At 42.5% G+C, this 23,305-nt stretch overlaps 1 long non-coding RNA gene across 1 annotated transcript in view; it reads left to right on the forward strand.

Annotated features, from left to right (window-relative positions):
• The window catches only part of LOC126455514 (uncharacterized), a 32,902-nt gene extending 16,703 nt beyond the window's left edge, over positions 1–16,199 (forward strand). The window contains exons 2-3 of the long non-coding RNA XR_007585331.1: positions 4,659–4,820; positions 16,084–16,199. This is a non-coding gene — a long non-coding RNA (uncharacterized LOC126455514). The remainder of the gene's footprint in view (positions 1–4,658; positions 4,821–16,083) is intronic.
• Positions 16,200–23,305: the final 7,106 nt, after the last annotated feature.

Below are 23,305 nucleotides of genomic sequence, written 5' to 3' on the forward strand. Positions count from 1 at the left end.
TTTAGTTTTAGTAAAATTACCACCTGAACTATATATCTATTACTGTTGTGTTTCTGTTATTTTGTGAACGCCCACTTACAAAGGGAAAAATGGTCATCATAACAAAGTAAGATAAATCAGGAGCTGTACTGAAAGCTTTAAGTGTTCGTTCTTCCCGCGGGCTGTTCGAGACTGGAACAGTAGGGTAATAGTGTGAAAATGATTTAGGAACCTTCTGCTCAGCACTTAAGTGTGAATTGTTATGTTTATGTAGATGTACTTTTGGCTGTCCTACTCTCGATCAGCACATAAATGTAGACATCGAAGGAACACGACTCGTTCCAACGTCTGCTACAACGTAACAGTCGTTACAGCACCAATGTTGAATGCGATACTCTGCTTTTTATAGCACATGTCGATTGTACCGTGCGGAAATAAATGATGAGGGATTTAATCACTCGTACATTATAATCGATCTACACAGAAAGCATATTCTGTTGCATTCGTTTGAAACATTGTACCATTCGTCACCTTCAAAAGTTAAAAATTTTAAAAAGATATCTATGACGAAAGTATTTTGTTTTTCTTTGCTGCATCATGATGTGATCTGCTCGCATTATCGGAGCACTTTCCACGAGATTTTGCAGTCGTAGTTCTTGCTCTTACTAGACATTTTTCTTTGTGAATTAACCCATCTATAGCGCCCAGTACGTTTTAATTTATTACATTTCGGCAAATTCTTTCATCAAATCAAAACTTGAAACATGTAAAAAAAGTTCACCTTCAGTCTGCGCTAATGTAATGCCTATGTGAGGCATATGAAAGAGAGAATACACTGTTTCGCTCAGTAATTTTTTTGCTGAAGCTCTATCTATATAAAATATTACTTTCACTCAGATATTATTCTAATTGTTACTGTTAAGATTTTTATTTCCTGTTGTATATTGTAGTTCTCTTCTTACTCTTCATTCAATGTAACATGAACAGTGCAATGTAACAGTAATATGACAGTAGACAGAAATACGCAACTAACCCAATAACATCGTCACCTACTAAGGCGACAAATATTCAAGTCGTTATTCTTACAAGAGAACCTCCCCATCGCACCACCCTCAGATTTAGTTATAAGTTGGCACAGGGATAGGCCATGAAAAACTGAACACAGATCAATCGAGAAAACAGGAAGAAGTTGTGTGGAACTATGAAAAAATAAGCAAAATATACAAACTGAGTAGTCCATGCGCAATGTATGCAACATTTAGGAGAGTGCGAGCTTACTAGCGCCGTGGTCCCGTGGTTAGCGTGAGCAGATGTGGAACGAAAGGTCCTCGGTTCGAATCTTCTCTCGAGAGAAAAGTTTAATTTTTTATTTTCAGACAATTATCAAAGTTCAGGCTCTCACACATAATCAACTTCGCTCTCCAAAATTCCAGGGCATGTTCAGATTTGCTTGGACATATGCACAATTTTACGGTCTACACACGGAACCATTTGAAAACGTAAAAAACATATGTTTTGACAGAGCACAGGGAAAACTGTGCGACTGTGAAACTGTTGCATTCATTTGTTGCAGTTTATGTGACAAACTCTTGTGTTTCCATCACTTTTTTGGGAGTGATTATCACATCCACAAGAAAACCTAAATCGGGCAAGGTAGAAGAATCTTTTTACCTATTCGCCTAGTGTGCAAGTTAGGTGGGTCGACAACATATTCCTGTCATGTGACGCACATGCCGTCACCAGTGTCGTATAGAATATATCAGACGTGTTTTCCTGTGGTGGAATCGGTTGACCTATGAACATGCGATCAAATGTTTTCGGTTCCCATTGGAGAGGCATGGGTTTGCGGTGCGGTGCGGTCGCAAACCACAGACACTAAACTTATTAGAGAGAACAGAGACGTCAATGAACGAACGGACAGATCACAAGTCTGCGAAAATAAAGAAAGTAAAATTTTCACTTGCGGGAGGACTCGCACCCAAGACCTCTCGATCCACAGTTGCTCACTCTAACCACGGGACCACGGCGCTCCTCAGCTCTCATTGTCCTTGATGTTGCATATCTTGCACATGGACCACTCAGTTTGTATATTTTGCTTATTTTTTCATCCACACAACTTCTTCCTGTTTTCTCTATTGATCTGTGTTCAGTTTTTCAAGGCCTATCCACTGTGTCAATTTATAACTAAATCTGAGGGGGGTTCGATGGGGAGGTTCCCTTGTTAGAACCAGAAGAACTTCATTCTTTTAAACCATAAATGACAGATTGCTTCGCTACTGTAGCAGGTTCGAATCCTGCCTCGGGCATGGATGTGTGTGATGTCCTTAGGTTAGTTAGGTTTAAGTAGTTCTAAGTTCAAGTGGACTGATGACCTCAGAAGTTAAGTCCCATAGTGCTCAGAGCCATTTGAACAGATTGCTTACGTTTTGGCATACAATCTTTCAAATATACAAAATTTTGCTATGTATATATGAACGTCGCAAAGTTACATTAATTCTTAAGGTTCTTGTTGCGTACACATTCACTGAAAGTCTCATTTTCATTGCATTTAAAACCTTTTCATGTTGAACCTTCCATTGTCAACTTTCGTTATATTAAAAAAAACAATATATAATATCCTATCCAGTAGTTCTCACATGTAATCAGTACGTCACTATTGTTTAAAACGTAATATTGAACCATTCCCAAACATATTCTAAGTAATCATTTTCACTGAAGGCAGAACTGTAGGAACGGGACAACACTGTAATGCCTCTAAAATGGTTAGCATTTGACTCTCACTATTGTTTGGGGCGTTCCTTCTGCCTTTGATATAAATGAAGGTAAATTGTCGGCTGCAGATCTGAAAAGGTATCCAAATATAAGTGCAGTGACGTTCTTTTCAGTTAGTTAAAGAATAAGTTTTGTAAATCTTCTCCAGCAGCTGTTATGATCCACACATTTATACGGTCTGCCAACTGTAACTAATATTTTTCACTTATTTATGAACTGAATGATATTTCCTCATTAATTTATTTCTATATCAATGAAATATAGGTACTACGGAATAAAATTTTTGCCAAGCAGGTAATGTATCCTGGAAACGATTTCTGAGGTCACATATGTTGAAGAAATTTATCGTAGAGCTTAAGTTTCAGTACAAGAAAGAACAGTCAGGACCTAGCCAGTAAAACATAAGATATTAATCCTTATAATATGGAACTTATGATCGCTTTTATCAGAGATTTTTTCATAACTCACAAATGATTTTATAAACTGTATAATCTCACAGAAATTAGAAGCGCTAGGTAATTATGGACTGAAATAGATTACACAGACATTCCGGAAGTTATGTATAGCTCAGACAAGGCTGTCATTAAATTAATTACTACACTGCAGTTTTCAGACACTTCTTACATTACCATGGACTTATTTTTTAATAGCAGCAGATTTTCACATGGTTATATTCTGTATGGAACCAACTGGTTGTTATAAACGAAAGTCATTTACTGTCTCCACAGAATGATACTTAGAGGACATCTTTGGCTCAACTGATTGCAGTGTCTTATAACTGGGCACACTTTTACTAACTACTTCTGGTATATGTTGCTTTGTTCTCTTGGAACCCGCAGTCAAGGAAAAAACGCCATCACTTGGTACATAATTTTAAATACAAATTAGTATAATATTTCCTATCTTATATGACTAAAACACAGTTGGTGCTGACGATGTGCTTGACAAAAGTTAAAGTTTCCGTGACAATTGCAATTAATTTATAACAATGAAACCAGTACATCTTTAATTTTTATGAGGAAAGTTAAAGTTCTTTCACCTTGAGCAGCTTTGACAAATGTAACATATACAATAAAATGAATTTAACACAGTTTATTTAGTGAAACAGATGGACTGGCACTCAAGTGGACATGAGATCTCCTTAGTTCTTATGGAATGAATTAAATACAGTGAAATGTAATTTAAAGATCGAAGAAGAAGAAGTACATGAAGACGCAAAGACATTTAGATCAGTGGAAATCGTCCATATTTGCTGCAACTACATCATACTGAAGGCGTATAATTCGGCTTACCACAGTTTTCCAATCGTCCCTCTATAATCATAATTCGCAGAATGTGTGACATTTATTTATTTCTGAAACATTTCTTGTATCCTAGTTCTAGCAGCAGAAGAGTAGTATTCAGTTGAGTAGTTGGTTCTCTTGGGTATTTAACAATCCAACCTTTTCTTTGTGTAATAAAACAGTATGCCTTCTTTTCCCTCGTCCCTCGCTTCTCTGTTTTAAATGGCATTCTACGCATTAATTTATAATTCAATTACTTATCGGGTCGGATGTTACGTTGCTCATCCCCAGGCCATCACGTGTGCTCTATAAAACTTTTGAGGTAAATAACCTAAATTTAGTAATTGGTCCGATAGTCATAAAAAAATCCTTTCTCCTCCCACACACATAAAAATCGCATACTACTTGATTAAAAACATACCCGCTTAAGCGCCTTCCAATGCTTTACAAACCATTCGGCATCTTTTAGATGCGTTAAGAAGGTTTAAGAAATATACTGCGTACTATTTGTTTATAAACCAATGAAACGGAAGAGAAATAAAATTAAATAAAAGTTAACGACCTGTCATTAAAATTATAGAGGTTTCTGTCATAAGCACATACAACTGTATTATTATTTTGTAGGTGTCGTCGCGCCAGAGCTAATTGTGCAGGCTGGCTGGAGGAACGGCCATTTCTGGAGAAATCCCGCCATCATTGTTACTCTTATAGCTGTCCTCGTGGCTTTTATCGTCGCTGGAGTGGTGCTCTTCTCATACTTACGCAGGAAACGAGAGAGGTTCCCAGGTAAGGCAAAAAGGCTGTATAATTTAGATATTTAAATTGTGCAACATTTGTTCAGATTTAAACCGTGAAAATCGTTTTCTCGGTTAGCTCCTATGTTACCTTGGAACGAGGACATAAAAACTACACAGGAAAAGACGGCATTCAGAGCCAAAAGAAGTGTACCAGTTCTACGTATTGGCCTTATGAGCAAGAAATTCCTGAGAAAATACATTTGGAACACAGCTTTGTATGTAGTGAACCACAGGCTGTGGTGAAAACAGAAGAAAATAGAATTGAAGCATGTGAAAAAACGTTCAAATGTGTGGGAATTCCTAAGAGACCAAACTGCTGAGGTAATCGGACTTACACACTACTGAAACCGCTTAAACTAGCTTATGCTAACAACAACACAAACACCCACGCCCGAGGGAGGAATCGTACCTCCGGCGCTATCCGTGATATGGCGCGTCTAACCGCGCGGCCGCTCCGCCCGCCGAGGCGTCTGAGATGTAGTGCTGTACAGGGATGCTGAAAACTACTTAGACTAACAAGATAAAGTATGAGGGCATTTCCACAGAATCGGTGCTAGGTGGAACGTATGGGAAACACTTCAAAGAAGGAATGACTGGACATGTGTTATAACATCAGGGTATACCTTCCATGATACAAGAGACAGTTGTAGAGGATAAGAACTGCATGGGGGAGACAAAAGTTGGAGTATATCCAGCATATAATCAAGAATATATGGTGCACGAGACGGACTGAAATGAAGAGATTGGGACAAGTAAGCAATTTGTGGAGAGCAGAAGCAAAACGTGTTAGAAGACTACTAAGTAGAAATAAATTAATAAATAATTCAGAAAATTCTCTCACATTGGTATTTGTAGTGACAGTGGACAATATTTTCGTGCACGAATGTACTTTGAGTTCCTGCCCTACCATCAAGTTACACATTTCCCTAAATTTCTCTGTACCACTTAATGCTAACGTCGGGACTAGCCCATAACATGGCGCAGCAATCCTACTTCATCCTGCTTGAAATGATCTGTCACGGAGCGAGATGGTGCAGTGACTACGACATTGGATTCTGATTTTGCTGAAGAAAGGTGAGGATGTCTATCCCCATCTGTCTTCCACTATTGTCTTATTTCGCTACAGTAACACAACGATGTAGTTACTTTGTCACAAACACGACCGATTCCCTTTTACCATGTCATCCAATACAAGTAGGTATCGACAAACGAAAAAGTTACTGCTTCTGCATAATTGATGTAACATTTAACTATTCGTAACAAAAATAGATGGTGTGTTACAAAATGCTGGATTGTGAATTTGTTTGAAAATATAAAAAGGCTGAAATTTTATCTGTAATATATTAGATGGTCCTAATCATGCACATTTTATAGCTGCAGCATGTGAGGCGAAAGCACAGATGTTATCACAACTTTGTCCTTGAACTACAGTGCGGGCTGCAGAAGCACCCGTTAATTAACGTTAAGTTTGTGGCGCATCAAAAAATGGGCTATCTTGTAGTTTCTGTAGCTTTGGGGAGGTTCTCTATCCAATATTGTGCTTCTTCGCTGAGCATCAGGTACTAAACTGCATGTGTAGGTACCTCCCGTAGGACTGGTCAAGCGTTTCACTAATATTTTTATCAAGCTGGAGACAAGGTGTCTCTTTCTTATCGAAGTCATGGTCAGGACAATTGGTAGCAGGGAATGGGCGTCAGTGATGGCATGTTGAGTGGTGGTCCGATATCGGATGTCACGGTACTAAATACTTAGTGAACAGCAGTCATGAACAGCAGTCACTGCTGCAGTCGCTGTGCTCTCTTCTGTAGCTGACTCACTCTGGGCCAAAAAGTGAAATTAACTGCTTATGGTCTGTGACTATGTAGAATTCTGTTCTGTAGAAGAAAACGTGGAATATTTTGAAAACGTAAATAATACACAGCTGTTCGTTTTCTTGTTCGCTGTAACTCTCCAGTGCTGCTGTTAGTGTTTTACATGCATTTACAGCCTAATCCTGCCAGATGTCTCTAAAGGGGACAGCACCAACCCCAAATTGCGATTCCTCTGTCGCTCTGTCGTCAGGTCTTCTACAGGTTTAGTGCAACCCACCAGGAATTTCTCTCGTCACAACTGCTACATCACAGATTAGCACTTGCACCCTGCATCCTCAGTTATTTACTAGATGTTTTCCAAACTCTTTCTTTCTGTATTGAAACCTCAAGATATAGGTTGAGATAGGAAAAGAATCACATGGAAGGATGGTTCCCCAGCTCTAGCATCATTTGTCCCTCGAATGATCATGTTTATTTGCAACGCACATGAGAGCACCAAGTAAAATTCAACCATCACCAAATACCACTGAATATAAGAGGTTATTAAATGAAAATAAGCCTCTTTCAATTTTAACAAAAGATTGACGTGACTAAAATTTCTATTCTTGCTACACCAAGGAATTTGTGCCAGAAACAAATAAAAAATAAATCATAATAAAATCTCACGTGATCAATAAGTAAGTAAAAGGTAACTCTCGCACTCTCTTCCTCGACAGTGGCATTTATTATGGTAGGAGTTGGTAATTTAGAGTAAATACCCAAGCATGGCAGACCTGACAAATTTTCTTACATCTATAGAATGGATCTCCCCCCCCCCCCCCCCCCCCCCCCCCCCCTCCCGCCCCGCATGAACCATGGACCTTGCCGTTGGTGGGGAGGATTGCGTAACTCAACGATACAGACAGCCGTACCGTAGGTGCAACCACAACGGAGTGGTATCTGTTGAGAGGCCAGACAAACGTGTGGTTCCTGAAGAGGGGCAGCAGCCTTTTCAGTAGTTGCAGGGGCAACAGTCTGGATGATTGACTGATCTGGCCTTGTAACACTAACCAAAATGGCCTTGCTGTGCTGGTACTGTGAACGGCTGAAAGCAAGAGGAAACTAACAGCCGTAATTTTTCCCGAGGGCATGCAGCTTTACTGTATGATTAAATGATGATGGCGTCCTCTTGGGTAAAATATTTCTGAGGTAAAATAGTTCTCCATTCGGATCTCCTGGCGGGGACTACTCAGGAGGATGTCGTTATCAGGAGAAATAATACTGGCGTTCTACGGATCGGAGCGTGGAATGTCAGATCCATTAACCGGGCAGGTAGGTTAGAAAATTTAAAAAGGGAAATGGATAGGTTAAAGTTAGATATAGTGGGAATTAGTGAAGTTCGGTGGCAGGAGGAACAAGACTTTTGGTCAGGTGAATACAAGGTTATAAATACAAAATCAAATAGAGGTAATGCAGGAGTAGGTTTAATAATGAATAAAAAAATAGGAGTACGGGTAAGCTACTACAAACAGCATAGTGAACGCATTATTGTGGTCAAGATAGACACGAAGCCCACGCCTACTACAGTAGTACAAGTTTATATGACAACTAGCTCTGCATACGACGAAGAAATTGATGAAATGTATGATGAGACAAAAAAAAATTATTCAGGTAGTGAAGGGAAACGAAAATTTAATAGTCATTGGTGACTGGAATTCGAGAGTAGGGAAAGAGAGAGAAGGAAACGTAGTAGGTGAAGTGGATTGGGGTAAGAAATGAAAGAGGAAGCCGCTTGGTAGAATTTTGGGCAGAGCATAACTTAATCATAGCTAACACTTGGTTCAAGAATCATGAAAGAAGGTTGTATACATGGAAGAACCCTGGAGATACTAATAGGTATCAGATAGATTATATAATGGTAAGACAGAGATGTAGGAACCAGGTTTTAAATTGTAAGACATTTCCAGGGGCAGATGTGAACTCTGACCACAATCTATTGGTTAGGAACTGTAGATTAAAACTGATGAAACTGCAAAAAGGTGGGAATTTAAGGAGATGGGGCCCGGATAAACTGATTAAACCAGAGGTTGTACAGATTTTCAGGGAGAGTATAAGGGAAAAATTGCCAGGAATGGGGGAAAGAAATACAGTAGAAGAAGAATGGGTAGCTTTGAGGCAAGAAATAGTGAAGGCAGCAAAGGATCAAATAGGTATAAAGACGAGGGCTAGTAGAAACCCTTGGGTAACAGAAGAAATATTGAATTTGATTTATGAAAGGAGAAAATATAAAAATGTAGTAAATGAAGCAGGCAAAAATGAGATCGACAGGAAGTGCAAAATAGCTAAGCAAGGATGGCTAGAGGACAAATGTAAGGATGTAGAGGCTTATCTCACTAGGAGTAAGATGGATAGTGCCTACAGGAAAATTAAAGAGACCTTTGGAGAAAGGAGAACCACTTGGATGAATATCAAGAGCTCTGATGGAAACCCAGTTGTAAGCATAGAAGGGAAAGCAGAAAGGTGGAAGGAGTATATAGACTATAGAGGGTCTATACAAAGGCGATGTACTTGAGGACAATATTATGGAAATGGAAGAGGATGTAGATGAAGATGAAATGGGAGATACGATACTGCGTGAAGAGTTTGAAAGAGCACTGAAAGACCTGAGTCGAAACAAGGCCCCGGGAGTAGACAACATTCCATTAGAACTACTGATGGCCTTGGGAGAGCCAGTCATGACAAAACTCTATCATCTGGTGAGCAAGATGTATGAGACAGGCGAAATACCCACAGACTTCAAGAAGAATATAGTAATTCCAATCCCAAAGAAAGCAGGTGCTGACAGATGTGAAAATTACCGAACTATCAGTTTAATAAGACACGGCTGCAAAATACTAACGCGAATTCTTTACAAACGAATGGAAAAACTGGTAGAAGCCGACCTTGGGGAAGATCAGTTTGGATTCCGTAGAAATATTGGAACACGCGAGGCAATACTGACTCTACGACTTATTTTAGAAGCTAGATTAAGGAAAGTCTTAGGTGGAGATTTCAATTTACCAGATATAGACTGGGACACTCAGATGTTCAGGACGGGCGGTAGGGACAGAGCATCGAGTGACATTATACTGAGTGCACTGTCCGAAAATTACCTCGAGCAATTAAACAGAAAACCGACTCGTGGAGATAACATCTTGGACCTACTGATAACAAACAGACCCGAACTTTTCGACTCTGTATGTACAGAACAGGGAATCAGTGATCATAAGGCTGTTGCAGCATCCCTGAATATGGAAGTTAGTAGGAATATAAAAAAAGGGTGGAAGGTTTATCTGTTTAGCAAGAGTAATATAAGGCAGATTTCAGACTACCTAACAGATCAAAACGAAAATTTCTGTTCCGACAGTGGCAATGTTGAGTGTTTATGGAAAAAGTTCAAGGCAATCGTAAAATGCATTTTAGACAGGTACGTGCCGAGTAAAACTGTGAGGGACGGGAAAAACCCACCGTGGTACAACAACAAAGTTAAGAAACTATTGCGAAAGCAAAGAGAGCTTCACTCTAAGTTTAAACGCAGCCAAAACCTCTCAGACAAACAGAAGCTAAACGATGTCAAAGTTAGCGTAAGGAGGGCTATGCGTGAAGCGTTCAGTGAATTCGAAAGTAAAATTCTATGTACCGACTTGACACAAAATCCTAGGAAGTTCTGGTCTTACGTTAAATCAGTAAGTGGCTCGAAACAGCATATCCACACACTCCGTGATGAAGATGGCATTGAAACAGAGGATGACACGCGTAAAGCTGAAATACTAAACACCTTTTTCCAAAGCTGTTTCACAGAGGAAGACTGCACTGCAGTTCCTTCTCTAAATCCTCACACAAACGAAAAAATGGCTGACATCGAAATATGTGTCCAAGGAATAGAAAAGCAACTGGAATCACTCAACAGAGGAAAGTCCACTGGACCTGACGGGATACCAATTCGATTCTACACAGAGTACGCGAAAGAATTTGCCCCCCTTCTAACAGCCGTGTACCGCAAGTCTCTAGAGGAACGGAAGGTTCCAAATGATTGGAAAAGAGCACAGGTAGTCCCAGTATTCAAGAAGGGTCGTCGAGCTGATGCGCAAAACTATAGACCTATATCTCTGACGTCGATCTGTTGTAGAATTTTAGAACATGTTTTTTGCTCGAGTATCATGTCGTTTTTGGAAACCCAGAATCTACTATGTAGGAATCAACATGGATTCCGGAAACAGCGATCGTGTGAGACCCAACTCGCTTTATTTGTTCATGAGACCCAGAAAATATTAGATACAGGCTCCCAGGTAGATGCTATTTTTCTTCACTTCCGGAAGGCGTTCGATACAGTTCCGCACTGTCGCCTGATAAACAAAGTAAGAGCCTACGGAATATCAGACCAGCTGTGTGGCTGGATTGAAGAGTTTTTAGCAAACAGAACACAGCATGTTGTTATCAATGGAGAGACGTCTACAGACGTTAAAGTAACCTCTGGCGTGCCACAGGGGAGTGTTATGGGACCATTGCTATTCACAATATATATAAATGACCTAGTAGATAGTGTCGGAAGTCCCATGCGGTTTTTCGCGGATGATGCTGTAGTATACAGAGAAGTTGCAGCATTAGAAAATTGTAGCGAAATGCAGGAAGATCTGCAGCGGATAGGCACTTGGTGCAGGGAGTGGCAACTGACCCTTAACATAGACAAATGTAATGTATTGCGAATACATAGAAAGAAGGACCCTTTATTGTATGATTATATGATAGCGGAACAAACACTGGTAGTAGTTACTTCTGTAAAATATCTGGGAGTATGCGTGCGGAACGATTTGAAGTGGAATGATCATATAAAATTAATTGTTGGTAAGGCGGGTACGAGGTTGAGATTCATTGGGAGAGTCCTTAGAAAATGTAGTCCATTAACAAAGGAGGTGGCTTACAAAACACTCGATAGACCTATACTTGAGTATTGCCCATCAGTGTGGGATCCGTACCAGATCGGGTTGACGGAGGAGATAGAGAAGATCCAAAGAAGAGCGGCGCATTTCGTCACAGGGTTCTTTGGTAACCGTGATAGCGTTACGGAGATGTTTAACAAACTCAAGTGGCAGACTCTGCAAGAGAGGCGCTCTGCATCGCGGTGTAGCTTGCTCGCCAGGTTTCGAGAGGGTGCGTTTCTGGATGAGGTATCGAATATATTGCTTCCCCCTACTTATACCTCCCGAGGAGATCAGGAATGTAAAATTAGAGAGATTCGAGCGCGCACGAAGGCTTTCAGAGAGTCGTTCTTCCCGCGAACCATACGCGACTGGAACAGGAAAGGGAGGTAATGACAGTGGCACGTAAAGTGCCCTCCGCCACACACCGCTGGGTGGCTTGCGGAGTATAAATGTAGATGTAGATGTAGATGAAAGGCAAACCTACGTTTCTAGCATTTGTAGACGTAGAGAAAGCTTTTGACGATATTGACTGGAATACTCTCTTTCAAATTCTGAAGGTGGCAGGGCTAAAATACAGGGAGCGAAAGGCTATTTACAATTTGTACAGAAAGCAGATGGCAGTTATAAGAGTCAAGGGGTATGAAAGGGAAGCAGTGGTTGGGAAGGGAGTGAGACAGGGTTGTAGCCCACCCACGATGTTATTCAATCTGTATATTGAGCAAGCAATAAAGGAAAGAAAAGAAAAGTTCGGAGTAGGTATTAAAATCCATGGAGAAGAAATAAAAACTTTGAGGTTTGCCGATGACATTGTAATTCTGTCAGAGACAGCAAAGGACTTGGAAGAGCAGCTGAATGGACTGGACAGTGTCTTGAAAGGAGGATATAAGATGAACATCAACAAAAGTAAAACGACGATAATGGAATGTAGTCGAATTAAGTCGGGTGATGCTGAGGGAATTAGACTAGGAAATGAGACTCTTAAACTAGTGAAGGAGTTTTGCTATTTGGGGAGCAAAATAACTGATGATGGTCGAAGTAGAGTGGGTATAAAATGTAATGGCAAGGAAAGCGTTTCTGAAGAAGAAAACTTTGTTAACATCGAGTATCGATTTAAATGTCAGGAAGTCGTTTCTGAAAGTATTTGTATGGAGTGTAGCCATGTATAGAAGTGAAACGCAGACGATAAATAGTTTACACAAGAAGAGAATAGAAGCTTTCGAAATGTGGTGCTACAGAAGAATGCTGAAGATTAGGTGGGTAGATCACATAACTAATGAGGAAGTATTGAATAGGATTGGGGAGAAGAGAAGTTTGTGGCACAACTTGACGAGAAGAAGGGATCGGTTGGTAGGACATGTTCTCAAGCGTCAAGGGATCACTAGTTTAGTTTTGGAGGGCAGCGTGGAGGGTAAAAATCGTAGAGGGAGACCAAGAGATGAATACACTAAGCAGTTTCAGAAGGATGTAGGCTCCAGTAGGTACTGGGAGATGAAGAAGCTTACACAGGATAGAGTAGCATGTAGAGCTACATAAAACCAGTCTCAAGACTGAAGACCACAACAACAACATTGAATGGATACAATGACATTAAGTTGAAGCAAAGAATAATCAGCTATAATTACAAGTGGAAATGTAAGAAGCTGGCAATCAGATAGGGAATTATATTAAAATTTCCCTCAGCACACCAAGTATTTATGCAGATATTTGAACAGGCGAAGGAACTTCCTCAAAATTTAATTACGACATCGCTCTTTATGCAGAATGTTTAGGAGTTAAAGCAAGCACATCAGAGCCTTAAGAAGGGAAAGGCAAAACTTAACGTAAAGAAGGCAAGCGCCCATGGTGAACGGTTCCAGTACAGCAATAGCGGATACACCTCAAACACATCCAGAAGGCACGTGCAGGGACACATCATCAACAGGCCCTCGCGGCCGGCATCGGCAGAAATACCGGCTCGCACTTATCTGTCGTTTGCAAAGGGTCCAGGTCTTACTGCAGCAGAGAAATACAGGAGCTGCAGAAGTTTTATAAAATATAATCTTCGTTCCCTTCCTTGCCTTATTTTTCAGTGGCACAGACGTAATGGACGTATACAGTATGTTAAGGAAAAGTGGCCACACAGAATACACTGTGGTAGTACTGATCAAGACAAGAAAGAATGTCCAGTATACATGGGCACAAAAATGCACACCTTAAGAGCTTTGCACACTTGTTCATCTTCGATACTGTGAAACACATCACTAACCCAACAGAGTGGAAAATTCTTAGTTAGTGATTAAGAGTGAAACCATCCAAAATCATCTGGAAAATCGTGACTTCGAAAACAAATTAGTCTTCATTGACGGAGCCACTTTTCGTTTTCCCGTGAAGGTTAACTCATATATATGCGGAACAGAGATCTCGTATGCAACTGTCGAACATGTCTGGGATTCAGATTAAGTTAACGAGTTCCGTGCTGTAACCAACAAGACAATCTGTGAAACTCTCTTCTTCAGTGAGAGAACATACTCTAGATGCTGCCACGACTTGAATCTAATAGCACGTCTTTCGTCTGTGAACAAAGTGGCGGCCGTCGCATTTACACAGTTGTGTACGAGATTACCAGAATGAGACTTCACCGCATCGCTGATTAATCTGTGTTGCGACCGCTGTTTATGTTACTGGAGGGGCCACCATAGTCACCAAATTTGACGCATTGCCGTTTCTTCTTATGAGGTTACTACCAGGGTCATATTTACGTTACACCTCTGCCACATTAACTAAACCGTTTGCGACACCACATAGTAACAACTGCTCTTAATGTCACTTCCAGGATGATGGGCCCGGTATGGGCGGATTTAGACTACCGACTAGATTCTGAGATGTGACGAACATTCATAAACATTACAAAAAAATCCTTGTGATCTTATTTTTCATATACTTTCTTATCTGTTACGTTTTTCTTGGCCCATTATCTGTACTGATTTTCAGAAATCTTTCGTGAACTTTACACTATTGGCCATTGAAATTGCTACACCAAGAAGAAATGTAGATGATAAACGGGTACTCATTGGACAATATATTATACTAGAACTGACATGTGATTACATTTTCACGCATTTTGGATGCAAAGATCTTGGGAAATCAGTACCCAGAACAACCACCTCTGGCCGTAATAACGGCCTAGATACGCCTGGGCATTGAGTCAGAGCTTGATTGGCGTGTACTGGTACAGCTGCCCATGCAGCTTCAACACGATAACACTGTTCACCAAGAGTAGGGACTGGCGTATTGTGACGAGCCAGGGTCTCGGCCACCATTGACCAGACGTTTTCAGTTTTTGAGAGATCTGGAGAATGTGCTGTCCAGTTCAGCAGTCGGACATTTTCTGTATCCGGAAAGGTATGTACAGGACCTGCAACTTGAGGTCATGCATTATCCTGCAGAAATGTAGTGTTTCGCAGGGATCGAATGAAGGGTAGATCCACGGGTCGTTACACATCTGAAATGTAACGTCCACTTTTCAAATTGTCGTCAATGCGAACAAGAGGTGACCGAGACGTCTAACCAATGGCACCCCATATCATCATACCGGGTGATACGCCAGTATAGCGATGACGAATACACGCTTCCAATGTGCGTTCACCGCGATGTCGCCAAACAGGAATGCGACCTTCATGAAGCTGTAAACAGAATCTGGAATCATCCGAAAAAATGACGTTTTTCCCTTCGTGCAGCCAGGTTCGTCGTTGAGTACACCATCGTAGGCGCTCCTGTCTGTGATGCAGCGTCAAGGGTAACCACAACCATGGTCTCCGAGCTGATAGTCCATGCTGCTGGAAACGTCGTCGAACTGTTCGTGCAGATGATTGTTGTCTTGCAAACGTCCCCATGTGTTGACTCAGGGATCGAGACGTGGCTGCACGATCCGTTACAGCCATGCGGATAAGATGCGTGTCATCTCGACAGGTAGTGATACGAGGCCGTTGGGATCCAGCACGGCGTTCCGTATTACTGTCCCGAACCCGCCGATTCCATATTCTGCTTACAGTCATTGGATCTCGACCAACGCGAGTAGCAATGCGGCGATACGATAAACCGCAATCACGATAGGCTACAATCCAACCTTTATCGAAGTCGGAAACGTTATCATACGCATTTCTTCTTCTTATACGTGGTATCACAACAACGTTTCACCAGGCAACGCCGGTCAACTGCTGTTTGTGTATGAGAAATCGGTTGGAGACATTGCTCATGTGAGCACGTTGTAGGTGTCGCCACCGGCGCCAGCCTTGTGTGAATGCTCTGAAAAGCTAATCATTGGCATATCACAGCATCGTCTCCCTGTCGGTTAAATTTCCCGTCTGTAGCACGTTATCTTCGTGGTGTAGCAATTTTTGTGGCCAGTAGTGTAATTACCGCTCATCTATGAAAAACTGTTGATTCATATTCTGTGTGACAATTTCAGCTGTACACTCCAAACTATAACGGCGGAGAATCACGTTGTCTGATTGTCTCATAGCAGGAAGGAAAGAGTCAGCGTCGGCAGAGGGGGAGGAGGTGGCGGGCCTGGGGGAGAAGGCGAGCTACGTGAGCGGGAACGGCGTGCTGTCGCGCCACTGCCGCAGCCACAGCGACCTGCAGCAGCAGCAGCAGAGGACGCAGCTGGCGCTGCAGCCGCTGCACCACCAGGCCGCGCGCCACGGCGCCGGCAGCGCCACGCCCTCCTCCGCCCACCTCTACGCCACGTTCCGCCTCGCCGAGGAGCGCCGCCTCCGCTGGCAGCAGGTAGGCCTAGACCTACCTCCCGACACCACTCCACGCCAGCAGCAGAAATACGAGGGAGTTCAATAAGTAATGCAACACATTTTTTTTCTCGGCCAATTTTGGTTGAAAAAACCGGAAATTTCTTGTGGGATATTTTCAAACATTCCCGCTTCGTCTCGTATAGTTTCATTGACTTCCGACAGGTGGTAGCGCTGTACGGAGCTGTTAAAATGGCGTCTGTAACGGATGTGCGTTGCAAACAACGGGCAGTGATCGAGTTTCTTTTGGCGGAAAACCAGGGCATCTCAGATATTCATAGGCGCTTGCAGAATGTCTACAGTGATCTGGCAGTGGACAAAAGCACGGTGAGTCGTTGGGCCAAGCGTGTGTCATCATCGCCGCAAGGTCAAGCAAGACTGTCTGATCTCCCGTGTGCGGGCCAGCCGTGCACAGCTGTGACTCCTGCAATGACGGAGCGTGCGAACACACTCGTTCGAGATGATCGACGGATCACCATCAAACAACTCAGTGCTCAACTTGACATCTCTGTTGGTAGTGCTGTCACAAGTGTTCACCAGTTGGGATATTCAAAGGTTTGTTCCCGCTGGGTCCCTCATTGTCTAACCGAACACCATAAAGAGCAAAGGTGAACCATCTGTGCGGAATTGCTTGCTCGTCATGTGGCTGAGGGTGACAATTTCTTGTCAAAGATTGTTACAGGCGATGAAACATGGGTTCATCACTTCGAACCTGAAACAAAACGGCAATCAATGGAGTGGCGCCACACCCACTCTCCTACCAAGAAAAAGTTTAAAGCCATACCCTCAGCCTGTAAAGTCATGGTTACAGTCTTCTGGGACGCTGAAGGGGTTATTCTGTTCGATGTCCTTCCCCATGGTCAAACGATCAACTCTGAAGTGTATTGTGCTAATCTTCAGAAATTGAAGAAACGACTTCAGCGTGTTTGTAGGCACAAAAATCTGAACGAACTTCTCCTTCTTCATGACAACGCAAGACCTCACACAAGTCTTTGCACCCGAGAGGAGCTCACAAAACTTCAGTGGACTGTTCTTCCTCATGCACCCTATACCCCCGATCTCGCACCGTCGGATTTCCATATGTTTGGCCCAATGAAGGACGCAATCCGTGGGAGGCACTACGCGGATGATGAAGAAGTTATTGATGCAGTACGACGTTGGCTCCGACATCGACCAGTGGAATGGTACCGTGCAGGCATACAGGCCCTCATCTCAAGGTGGCGTAAGGCCGTAGCATTGAATGGAGATTACGTTGAAAAATAGTGTTGTGTAGCTAAAAGATTGGGGAATAACCTGGTGTATTTCAATGCTGAATAAAACAACCCCTGTTTCAGAAAAAAAATGTGTTGCATTACTTATTGAACTGCCCTCGTAAGAAATGAGCTTCGCCTACTCGCTTTAAACTCCCCAGGGGGACCTGCGACGTCATCCCCGAACTCGGCGTATCCTTGTGCATCGTGGATAGAGTCGTGTGTCTCCATGGCTGCAAATTTAACTGTAAATTAGTCAGCTGAGCCTGTTGCCAGATGTAAGTGGAGTCTAGAGGATAGAATTGACGGTGAATATTCAGATTCACAAATACAGACACATGACTCGCCACACTGCAGCTACATTCGCTACCACTGAAACCACTGGGGATAACGATTGCCATATACAAATACAACGACTGATTGATTAGCACTAAAATATATATATGTATATTGTGTGTGTTGTTAGTGGCATAAGTGGAGATACTGTGACCATTGTTATCTTAATATATACCCACTTCAGTGTGTTAGTTGCTTTAGTTGCATTTCTCTGCATATAACAGTCTTGCCACAACCACTTTACGTAATGTACTACTTGCAAGATTTCTGCACAGTCCTACTGCACCACTAAGTACACTACAAGTATCAGTATGGACTGTTAGTTTTGCATCTATGCATTCACACTTCAACACCTGACATGACCAGCAGAAAATAACCATTAATGGCTTGGTCTTGCCAGATGTACTTAGAGGTACAAGGCATCCTAAAAATATAAACCTCCTAACAGCTATAATTATTATATTTATTAGTCTACAAATGATGTAAATACTGATGTAATGTTATTCAGTGCAGTGTCTTCAGTCTTCACTCACCACTAATATCTGAACTAATAAGACTACACACACACACACATATATATATATATATATATATATATATATATATATATATATATATATATATAGGGTGAGTCACCTAACATTACCGCTGGATATATTTCGTAAGCCCGCATCTCGTGGTCGTGCGGTAGCGTTCTCGCTTCCCACGCCCGGGTTCCCGGGTTCGATTCCCGGCGGGGTCAGGGATTTTCTCTGCCTCGTGATGGCTGGGTGTTGTGTGCTGTCCTTAGGTTAGTTAGGTTTAACTAGTTCTAAGTTCTAGGGGACTTATGACCACAGCAGTTGAGTCCCATAGTGCTCAGAGCCATTTGAACCATTTTTATTTCGTAAACCACATCAAATACTGACGAATCGATTCCACAGACCGAACGTGAGGAGAGGGGCTAGTGTAATTGGTTAGTACAAACCATAAAAAAATGCACGGAAGTATGTTTTTTAACACAACACTACGTTTTTTAAAATGGAACCCCGTTAGTTTTGTTAGCACATCTGAACATATAAACAAATATGTAATCAGTGCCGTTTGTTGCATTGTAAAATGTTAATTACATCCAGAGATATTGTAACCTAAAGTTGACGCTTGAGTACCACTCCTCCGCTGTTCGATCGTGTGTATCGGAGAGCACCGAATTACATAGTGATCCAAAGGGAACGGTGATGGACCTTAGGTACAAAAGAGACTGGAACAGCACCTTACGTCCACATGCTAACACCTTTTTCTTGGTCTTTTTCACTGACGCACATATACATTGCCATGAGGGGTGAGGTACACGTACACACGTGGTTTCCGTTTTCAATTACGGAGTGGAATACAGTGTGTCCCGACATGTCAGGCCAATAGATGTTCAATGGGGTGGCCATCATTGGCTGCACACAATTGTAATCTCTGGCGTAATGAATGTCGTACACGCCGCAGTACATCTGATGTAATGTCGCCGCAGGCTGCCACAATACGTTGTTTCATATCCCCTGGGGTTGTAGGCACATCACGGTACACATTCTCCTTTAACGTACCCCACAGAAAGAAGTCCAGAGGTGTAAGATCAGGAGACGGGCTGGCCAATTTATGCGTCCTCCACGTCCAATGAAACGCCCGTCGAACATCCAGTCAAGGGTCAGCCTAGTGTTAATTGCGGAATGTGCAGGTGCACCATAATGCTGATACCACATACGTCGACACGTTTCCAGTGGGACATTTTCGAGCAACGTTGGCAGATCATTCTGTAGAAACGCGATGTATGTTGCAGCTGTTTGGGCCCCTGCAATGAAGTGAGGACCAGTGAGGTGGTCGCCAATGATTCCGCACCATACACTTACAGTCCGCTGTCGCTGTCGCTCTACCTGTCTGAGCCAGCGAGGATTGTCCACGGGCCAGTAATGCATGTTCCGTAGATTCACTGCCCCGTGGTTTGTGAAACCCGCTTCATCGGTGACCAGGTAGAACTGCAACGCATTCTCTGTTAATGACCGTTGACTGAATTGTACTCGATGATTAAAGTCATCACCACGTAATTGCTGATGTAGCGACACATGAAACGGGTGAAAGCGGTGACGATGCAGTATGCGCGTGACACTACTTTGACTCAGTCCACCGGCTCTCGCAATGTCCCGTGTACTCATGTGTGGGTTCATGGCAACAGCAGCTAACACACCAACTGCACCCGCTTCTCCTGTGACGGGCCTGTTACGGACCCGTTTGCGTGCTACGACCATACCTGTAGCATACAGTTGGCGGTAGATGTTTTGCAATGTGCGGCACGTTGGATGCTCTCTGTCCGGGTACCGTTTTGCATACACCCTGCAGGCTTCAGCTGCATTTCGTCGACACTCGCCGTATATGAGTATCATCTCCGCCTTTTCAGAGTTCTAATGCACCATGGTCACAGTTCCTACAACACTACACTATCACAGACGTCTGGTAACACGGTGTACTACAGTTGGTCTGCGTGCGGAGACGAATGCAGAATAACAATAGCAGCAAGCGCTACAAGCGGACACTGCGATAGCTAGACCAAACCACAACAGTGCACTACAGCCACACTCGTAAACACGGTCTTCATCGTAAACATGTCCCTGCAGATGCTGCTCGACGACCGTGGCCCGTGTTTGTTACAACACGCAACTGAACGTAGGAGGTTTCAAGCGTCTACTTTAGGTTACAATATCTCCGGATGTAATTAACATTTTACAATGCAACAAACGGCACTGATAACGTATTTGTTTATATATTCAGATGTGCTAACAAAACTAACGTGGTTCCATTTAAAAAAACGTAGGTTTGTGTTAAAAAACATACTTCCGTGCGTTTTTGTATGGTTTGTATTAAACAATTACACTAGCCCCTCTCCTCACGTTCTGTCTGTGGAATCGGTTCGTCAGTATTTGATATATATATATATGAGGTGCGACTATAAAGTAATGAGACTGAGTTTCTGTGCAAGATGTGGCAACTCTGCAGGCTTGCGTAGGCGCAATATCTTTCACCTTGATCTACAAGCTGCTTCTAGTCCAAGCGGCACATCGATACAACTGCTCAGTCGTGAGTTCTGCTGTAACAAGTTGACACATGTTTGTGTCTCTCGTCACAGAAATTGAACCGCATAATATTGCGCAATGGTATGCCATTTCTTTTTTCGTTAAATTGGTTGAAAAAGCGACGACAACTAACGGTAAGCATCAGAAGGCTTTGGGGATGAGGTTGTGTCAAGAGCTCAAGTTTTTCGTTGGCATAAAATGTTTAGGGAAGGCAGAACGAATGCTGAAGTTGAAGACCGCACTGGAGGACCATCAACCTAACGGAAGAATGTCAACTTGGCCAGGGTGTGTGAACTTGCCCGACCTCATCGAAGATTATCCGTGACAATGATTGCAGAAGCACTGAACATCAATCGAGAAACGGTTCATCTAATAATAACTGAAGAGCTTGGTATGAGAATGATTGGATTCCACAGCACGATAATGCACCATCCCATACTGCTCCGTCAGTACACCAATTTTTAACCTCAAAACAAATTTCAGTACTACTACAGCCACCTTATTCACCAGATATCTATTTCCAAGAGTCAAAACGGTGGTCAAGGGACACCATTTTCAAACAACACAAGATGAACAAACAGCTGTGACAAGGATCTTGGAGGGTATTACAGAAGATGAGTTCCATAAATATTATCAACAATGGCTGAAGCGCTGGAAAAAGTGTGTGCAATCAGAAGGGAACTACTTTGAAGGAGACAACACTAAACTTGACTAAAATGGTAAGCATCGTTTTCTTTTTTCACCTCAGTATCATTACTTTATTGTCGCACCCCGTATACATATGTCGTGAGTCACATAAGATGTAACACCCCTTTAATTCGTGAACGGTTACACATACCGAAAAGTGGTTTTCGGCAAACAGGGTATGGAGGAGCACGTATTTTTTTGTTTGACTAATTTTTTTAGTGCTGGTATAAACGGAGGTACTGAACCAAATCGTTTTTCTAAAACTAGAAGGGTATACGTTTTTTATAACTACATTCATTAGCTCTTGAGAAAACAGTCTTGACGTTGAAATCAGTCAGTTAAAAATTGAGGCACGTCCTTGAATTTGAGAACACAGTGGCTGGAATCGGTATTAGCGGTACAGATACCGCCAAGCAGAGCTCTTGTGCCACCATGTCTAAGAACGTCAACACATTTGCCTGTTTACTTGTCTGCACTGCAGGTCGCTCATTTCTCCTTCAACATTCGTTCCGTGCAGACATGTACACCAATGAGAAGAAGTTGTATATACTGCTTTTATGTGGTGAACGTAAAAGAAACGCCATAAAATCTATACAGCGGTGTAGGGCTACATATCCGGATCGCTAATATCCGACGCGCCAGGCAATTGCACGAGCTATTAAAACACTAGGAGAGGCTGCTTCAATGTCAAAAAGAGGACAGCAAGGGAGACTGCCAACAGACAGAGAACACGAAGAAGCTGTTCTGGCTACGACGCTAATGAATCCGTACAGTGGCACGAGACATGTGGCCACGGAATTTGGAATCAGCCAGACGCATCCTAGATGGACGGAATTTGCGTCCCTGTAATCTGTTACTACATCTGCCACTCAACGAGCGTGATTTCCAACATCGTACAGAATTCTGTCGGTTTGCTCTTCAGCAACTGAGAGACAACCCTGCGTTTTTCTATCGTGTGCTCTTTACTAATGAAGCAACGTTTACCAACCACGCTAATGTAAATTTCCGTATTATTTACTACTAGGCAGCCGAAAATCCACAGTGGTTTCGTCATCTGATACACCAACGGCCGTGGAGCGTAAACGTATAGCGTGGCATCGTAGGAAATTACATCGTGGGATCTTATTTCATCTCAGGCGTTCTAAACGGACATTCGTACGCACACACTCTGACGAACATTCTGCCCGTTCTTCTAGAACAGATGCCACACGATATTCGAGAGTGTAACACGATGGTTGTCCAACTCACTCGCCAGGAGCCTCAACACGAATACCGAATGAGAACCTTCCTGGACGTTGCACAGGATGAAATTATGTTGTCAGATGGCCTACGAGGTCTCCCGATTTGACTGCGCCTGATTTCTTTCGTTGGGGAGCACTCACAGATGCAGTCTGTGACGAAGTCCCAACTATGCTAGACGATATGTGTTGTTGAATCACCAGTAGATACTCTACCACATCATCCACTGGAATTACATCTGTACATCGTTCTTCCGAACGGTGATTGCAATTGTCCCTTTCAGTCCATGGTCAACAGTTTGCACATACGTTGAAAGAAAGGAAAGATGTATT

This window comes from Schistocerca serialis, chromosome 2, assembly GCF_023864345.2.
Source record: "Schistocerca serialis cubense isolate TAMUIC-IGC-003099 chromosome 2, iqSchSeri2.2, whole genome shotgun sequence".
Taxonomy (NCBI): Eukaryota; Metazoa; Arthropoda; class Insecta; order Orthoptera; family Acrididae; genus Schistocerca; species Schistocerca serialis.